The sequence below is a fragment of the Rhinolophus hipposideros genome, assembly GCF_964194185.1.
Source record: "Rhinolophus hipposideros genome assembly, chromosome: X".
In the NCBI taxonomy this organism is placed as follows: Eukaryota; Metazoa; Chordata; class Mammalia; order Chiroptera; family Rhinolophidae; genus Rhinolophus; species Rhinolophus hipposideros.
In genome coordinates this window covers 39,856,835-39,864,334 of record NC_138046.1, presented here as the reverse complement: position 1 = coordinate 39,864,334, position 7,500 = coordinate 39,856,835, and positions in this window count along the sequence as shown.

Genomic DNA, 7,500 nt, shown 5'->3' with positions numbered 1-7,500 from the left:
TTGGTGTTAGGGTTAGGGTTATGGGTTAGGGTTAAGGTTAGGGTTAGCGTTAGGGTTAGGTTTAGGGTTAGGGTTAGGGTTAGGGTTAGGGTTAGGGTTAGAATTGGTTAGGGTTAGGGTTAGGGTTAGGGTTAGGGTTAGGGTTAGGGTTAGGGTTAGTGTTAAGTTACCCCGAGCACTACCCCTCGCCCTAGGCCTACGCCTAGCACTACCTCTGATCCTACTCCTACCCCTGGCCCTACAGCTCCCCCTACCCATAGGCCCACCTCCATCCCTACCCCTAGCCACATCTCCCAATCCTTGTCCTAGGCCTACTCCGAGGTTTACCCCGACACCCACCCCTTGCCATTTGCCTACCCCAGCGCTACGCCTAACTCTCCCACTAGCCCTACCTCGGGCCCTAGACCAACGCCCAGTGCTCACTCTAGTCCGAGGCCTACCACTTGCCCGTCGCCGACCAGTACACCTTGCCCTACCGTTAGCCAGAGCACTAACCCGTGTCCTACGAATTCACACTGGACCCACCCTTACCACACCCTAATACAGCCCTACACCTGTTCCGAGTCCTAGGACTACCCGGAGCACTGCCGTGACACCTACCCCTAGCCCTCGGCTAACCTCTACCACTACCACTCGTCCTAGGCCTAACATGAGCCCTAACCCTAACACTGCTTGTTGGCCTCTGCCAACCACTAGCCCTGCATCTAACCCTACCCCGAGCACGACCCATCGCCCTAGGCCTACGCCTAGCACTACCTCTGGTCCTATCACTACCCCTGGCCCTACAGCTCCCCCTACCCATAGGCCCACCCCCATCCCTACCTTTTGCCACAGCTCCCACTAATGGCCCTAGGCCTACTCCGAGGTTCACCTCGACACCCACCCCTTGCTCTATGCCCACCCCAGCTCTACGCCTACTTCTCCCATTAGCCCTAGCTCGTGCCCTAGACCAACGCACATGGCTACCTCTAGTCCGAGGCCTAGAACTTGCCCGTCTCTGACCAGTACACCTTGCCCTTGTTAGGGTTAGGGTTGGGGTTAGGGTTAGGGTTAGTGTTAGGGTTAGGGTTAGGGTTTAGTGTGAGGGTTAGGGTTAGGGTTGGTGTTAGGGTTAGGGTTAGGGTTAGGGTTAGTGGTAGGTTAGGGTTAGGGTTAGGGTTAGGGGTTAGGGTTAGGGTTAGGGTTAGGGTTGGTGTTAGGGTTAGGGTTAGGGTTAGGGTTAGGGTTAGGTTTAGGGTTAGGGTTAGGGTTAGGGTTAGGGTTAGGGTTTAGGGTTAGGTTTAGGTTTGGTGTTAGGGTTAGGGTTATGGTTAGGGTTAGGGTTGGTGTTAGGGTTAGGGTTAGGGTTAGGGTTAGGGGTTGGGTTAGGGTTAGGGTAAGGGTTAGCGTTAGGGTTAGGTTTAGGGTTAGGGTTAGGGTTAGGGTTAGGGTTAGGGTTAGGGTTGGTGTTAGGGTTAGGGTTAGGGTTAGGGTTCGGTTTGGGGTTGGTGTTAGGGTTAGGGTTAGGGTTAGGGTTGGTGTTAGGGTTAGGGTTAGGGTTAGGGTTAGGGTTGGGGTTGGTGTTAGGGTTAGGGTTAGGGTTAGGGTTAGGGTTTAGGGTTAGGGTTAGGGTTAGGGTTGGTGTTAGGGTTAGGGTTATGGTTAGGGTTAGGGTTGGTGTTAGGGTTAGGGTTATGGGTTAGGGTTAGGGTTAGGGTTAGGGTTAGGGTTAGCGTTAGGGTTAGGTTTAGGGTTAGGGTTAGGGTTAGGGTTAGGGTTAGAATTGGTGTTAGGGTTAGGCTTTGTGTTAGGGTTCGGGTGGGGGTTGGTGTTAGGGTTAGGGTTAGGGTTAGGGTTAGGGTTAGGGTTAGGGTTGGTGTTAGGGTTAGGGTTAGGGTTAGGGTTCGGGTTGGGGTTTGTGTTAGGGTTAGGGTTAGGTTTAGGGTTAGGGTTAGGGTTGGTGTTAGGGTTAGGGTTAGGGTTCGGGTTGGGGTTGGTGTTAGGGTTAGGGTTAGGGTTAGTGTTAGGGTTAGGGGTTAGGGTTAGGGTTAGGGTTAGGGCTAGGGTTAGGGTTTAGGGTTAGGTTTAGGATTAGGGTTGGTGTTAGGGTTAGGGTTAGGGTTAGTGTTAGGGTTGGTGTTAGGGTTAGGGTTAGGGTTAGGGTTAGGGGTTAGGGTTAGGGTTAGCGTTAGGGTTAGCGTTAGGGTTAGGTTTAGGGTTAGGGTTAGGGTAAGGGTTAGGGTTAAGGTTAGGGTTGGTGTTAGGGTTAGGGTTAGTGTTAGGGTTAGGGTTCGGGTTGGGGTTGGTGTTAGGGTTAGGGTGGGTTTGGGTTAGGGTTAGGGATAGGTTACCCCTAGCACTACCCCTCGCTTTAGGCCTACGCCTAGCACTACCTCTGGTCCTACACCTACCCCTGGCCCTACAGCTTTCCCTACCCATAGGCCCACCTCCATCCCTACTCCTAGCCACAGCTCCCACTCCTTGTCCTAGGCCTACTCCGAGGTTTACCCCGACATCCACCCCTTGCCCTTTGCCTACACCAGCGCAACGCCTACCTCTCCCACTAGCCCTACCTCGGGCCCTAGACCAACGCCCAGTGCTCACTCTAGTCCGAGGCCTAGCACTTGCCCGTCGCCGACCAGTACACCTTGCCCTACCGTTAGCCAGAGCACTAACCCGTGTCCTACGAAATCACCCTGGACCCACCCTTAGCCGCACACTAATCCAGCCCTACACCTGTTCCGAGTCCTAGGACTACCCGGAGCCCTCCCATGACACCTACCCCTAGCCCTCGTCTAACCCCTACCACTACCACTCGTCCTAAGCATAACATGAGCCCTAAATCTAACACTGCTCGTTGGCCTCTGCCAACCACTAGCCCTTCACCTAACCCTACCCCGAGCACGACCCCTCGCCCTAGGCCTATGCCTAGCACAACCTCTGGTCCTACCACTACCCCTGGCCCTACAGATCCCCCTACCCATAGGTCCACCCCCATCCATACCCCTAGCCACAATTCCCTCTCCTGGCCCTAAGCCTACTCCGAGGTGTACCTCGACACCCAACCCTTGCCCTATGCCTACCCCAGCAATACGCGTACCGCTCCCACTAGCCCTAGCTCGGGCCCTAGACCAACGCACATGCCTGCCTCTAGTCCTAGGCCTAGAACTTGCCCGTCGCTGACCAGTACACCTTGCCCTTGTTAGGGTTAGGGTTAGGGTTAGGGTTAGGGTTTAGGGTTAGGGTTAGGGTTAGGGTTGGTGTTAGGGTTAGGGTTAGGGTTAGGGTTAGGTTTGGTGTTAGAGTTAGAGTTAGGGTTAGGGTTAGGGTTAGGGGTCAGGGTTAGGGTTAGGGTTAGGGTTAGTGTTAGGTTACCCCGAGCACTACCACTCGCCCTAGGCCTACGCCTAGCACAACCTCTGATCCTACTCCTACCCCTGGCCTTACAGCTCCCCCTACCCATAGGCCCACCCCCATCCCTACCCCTTGCCACAGCTCCCACTCCTGGCCCTAGGCCTACTCCGAGGTTCACCTCGACACCCACCCCTTGCTCTATGCCCACCCCAGCGCTACGCCTACTTCTCCCATTAGCCCTAGCTCGTTCCCTAGACCAACGCACATGGCTACCTCTAGTCCGAGGCCTAGAACTTGCCCGTCTCTGACCAGTACACCTTGCCCTTGTGAGGGTTAGGGTTGGGGTTAGGGTTAGGGTTAGTGTTAGGGTTAGGGTTAGGGTTTAGTGTTAGGGTTAGGGTTGGTGTTAGGGTTAGGGTTAGGGTTAGGGTTAGTGGTAGGTTAGGGTTAGGGTTAGGGTTAGGGTTAGGTGTTAGGGTTAGGGTTAGGGTTAGGATTAGGGTTGGTGTGAGGGTTAGGGTTAGGGTTAGGGTTAGGTTTAGGGTTATGGTTAGGGTTAGGGTTGGTGTTAGGCTTAGGGTTAGGGTTAGGGTTAGGGTTAGGGTTAGGGGTTAGGGTTAGGGTTAGGGTAACGGTTAGCGTTGGGTTAGGTTTAGGGTTAGGGTTAGGGTTAGGGTTAGGGTTAGGGTTGGTGTTAGGGTTAGGGTTAGGGTTAGGGTTCGGGTTGGGATTGTGTTAGGGTTAGGGTTAGGGTTAGGGTTAGGGTTAGGGATAGGTTACCCCTAGCACTACCCCTCGCCCTAGGCCTACGCCTAGCACTACCTCTGGTTCTACCCCTACCCCTGGCCCTACAGGTTTCCCTACCCATAGGCCCACCTCCATCCCTACTCCTAGCCACAGCTCCCACTCCTTGTCCTAGGCCTACTCCGAGGTTTACCCCGACACCCACCCCTTGCCCTTTGCCTACCCCAGCGCAACGCCTACCTCTCCAACTAGCCCTACCTCGGGCCCTAGACCAACGCCCAGTGCTCACTCTAGTCCGAGGCCTAGCACTTGCCCGTCGCCGACCAGTACACCTTGCCCTACAGTTAGCCAGAGCACTAACCCGTGTCCTACGAAATCACCCTGGACCCACACTTACCGCACACTAATCCAGCCCTACACCTGTTCCGAGTCATAGGACTACCCGGAGCCCTCCCGTGACACCTACCCCTAGCCCTCGTCTAACCCCTACCAATACCACTCGTCCTAGGCATAACATGAGCCCTAAACCTAACACTGCTCGTTGGCCTCTGCCAACCACTAGCCCTTCACCTAACCCTACCCCGAGCACGACCCCTCGCCCTAGGCCTACGCCTAGCACTACCTCTGGTCCTACCACTACCCCTGGCCCTACAGATCCCTCTACCCATAGGTCCACCCCCATCCCTACCCCTAGCCACAATTCCCACTCCTGGCCCTAAGCCAACTCCGAGGTGTACCTCGACACCCAACCCTTGCCCTATGCCTACCCCAGCGATACGCGTACCGCTCCCACTAGCCCTAGCTCGGGCCCTAGACCAACGCCCATGTCTCCCTCTAGTCCAAGGCCTAGAACTTGCCCGTCGCTGACCAGTACACCTTTCCCTTGTTAGGGTTAGGGTTAGGGTTAGGGTTAGGGTTTAGGGTTACGGTTAGGGTTAGGGTTGATGTTAGGGTTAAGGTTAGGGTTAGGGTAAGGGTTGGTGTTAGGGTTAGGGTTAGTGTTAGGGTTAGGGTTAGTGTTTAGGGTTAGTGTTATGTTTAGGGTTGGTGAAAGGGTTAGGGTTAGGGTTAGGGTTAGGGTTAGTGTTAGGGTTAGCGTTAGGTGTTAGGCTTAGGGTTAGTGTTAGGGTTAGGGTTAGGTTACCCCGAGCACTACCCCTCACCCTAGGCCTACACCTAGCACTACCTCTGGTCCTACCCCTACCCCTGGCCCTACAGCTCTCCCTACCCATAGGCCCACCTCCATCCCTACCTCTAGCCACAGCTCCCACTCCTTGTCCTAGGCCTACTCCGAGGTTTACCCCGACACCCACCCCTTGCCCTTTGCCTACCCCAGCGTTACGCCTACAGCTCCCACTAGCCCTACCTCGAGCCATAGACCAACGCCCAGTGCTCACTCTAATCCGAGGCCTAGCACTTGCCCGTCGCCGACCAGTACACCTTGCCCTACCGTTAGCCAGAGCACTAACCCGTGTCCTACGAAATCACCCAGGACCCACCCTTAGCCGCACACTAATCCAGCCCTACACCTGTTCGGAGTCCTAGGACTACCCGGAGCCCTCCCGTGACACCTACCCCTAGCCCTCGTCTAACCCCTAACATTACCACTCGTCCTAGGCATAACATGAGCCCTAAACCTAACACTGCTCGTTGGCCTCTGCCAACCACTAGCCCTTCACCTAACCCTACCCCGAGCACGACCCCTCGCCCTAGTACTACGCCTAGCACAACCTCTGGTCCTACCACTACCCCTGGCCCTACAGATCCCCCTACCCATAGGTCCACCCCCATCCCTAACCTTAGCCACAATTCCCACTCCTGGCCCTAAGCCTACTCCGAGGTGAACCTCGACACCCACCCCTTGCCCTATGCCTACCCCAGCAATACGCGTACCGCTCCCACTAGCCCTAGCTCGGGCCCTAGACCAACGCACATGCCTGCCTCTAGTCCGAGGCCTTGAACTTGCCCGTCGCTGACCAGTACACCTTGCCCTTGTTAGGGTTAGGGTTAGGGTTAGGGTTAGGGTTAGGGTTAGGGTTTAGGGTTAGGGTTAGGGTTAGGGTTAGGGTTGGTGTTAGGGTTAGGGTTAGGGTTAGGGTTACGTTTGGTGTTAGGGTTAGAGTTGGGTTAGGGTTAGGGTTAGGGGTTAGGGTTAGGGTTACGGTTAGGGTTAGTGTTAGGTTACCCCGAGCACTACCCCTCGCCCTAGGCCTACACCTAGCACTACCTCTGATCCTACCACTACCCCTGGCCCTACAGCTCCCCCTACCCCTAGCCACATCTCCAACTCCTTGTCCTAGGCCTACTACGAGGTTTACCCCGACACCCACCCCTTGCCCTTTGCCTACCCCAGCGCTACGCTAAATCTCCCACTAGCCCTACCTCGGGCCTTAGACCAACGCCCAGTGCTCACTCTAGTCCGAGGCCTACCACTTGCCCGTCGCCGACCAGTACACCTTGCCCTACCGTTAGACACAGCACTAAGCCGTGTCCTACGAAATCACCCTGGACCCACCCTTACCACACCCTAATCCAGCCCTACACCTGTTCCGAGTACTAGGACTACCCGGAGCCCTGCGGTGACACCTACCCCTAGCCCTCGGCTAAACCCTACCACTACCACTCGTCCTAGGCCTAACATGAGCCCTAACCCTAACACTGCTCGTTGGCCTATGCCAACCACTAGCCCTTCACCTAACCCTACTCCGAGCACGACCCATCGCCCTAGGCCTACGCCTAGCACTACCTCTGTTCCTATCACTACCCCTGGCCCTACAGCTCCCCCTACCCATAGGCCCACCCCCATCCCTACCCCTTGCCACAGCTCCCACTCCTGGCCCTAGGCCTACTCCGAGGTTCACCTCGACACCCACCCCTTGCTCTATGCCCACCCCAGCGCTACGCCAACTTCTGCCATTAGCCCTAGCTCGTGCCCTAGACCAACGCACATGGCTACCTCTAGTCCGAGGCCTAGAACTTGCCCGTCGCTGACCAGTACACCTTGACCTTGTTAGGGTTAGGGTTGGGGTTAGGGTTAGGGTTAGGGTTAGGGTTAGGGTTAGGGTTAGGGTTTAGGGTTAGGGTTAGGGTTAGGGTTGGTGTTAGGGTTAGGGTTAGTGTTAGGGTTAGGGTTAGTGGTAGGTTAGGGTTAGGGTTAGGGTTAGGGTTAGGGTTGGTGTTAGGGTTAGGGTTATGGTTAGGGTTAGGGTTGGTGTTAGGGTTAGGGTTAGGGTTAGGGTTAGGGGTTAGGGTTAGGGTTAGGGTTAGGGTTAGGGTTAGGTTTAGGGTTAGGGTTAGGGTTAGGGTTAGGTTTAGTGTTAGGGTTAGGGTTAGTGTTGGTGTTAGGGTTAGGGTTATGGTTAGGGTTAGGGTTGGTGTTAGGCTTAGGGTTAGGGTTAGGGTTAGGGCTTAGGGTTAGGGTTA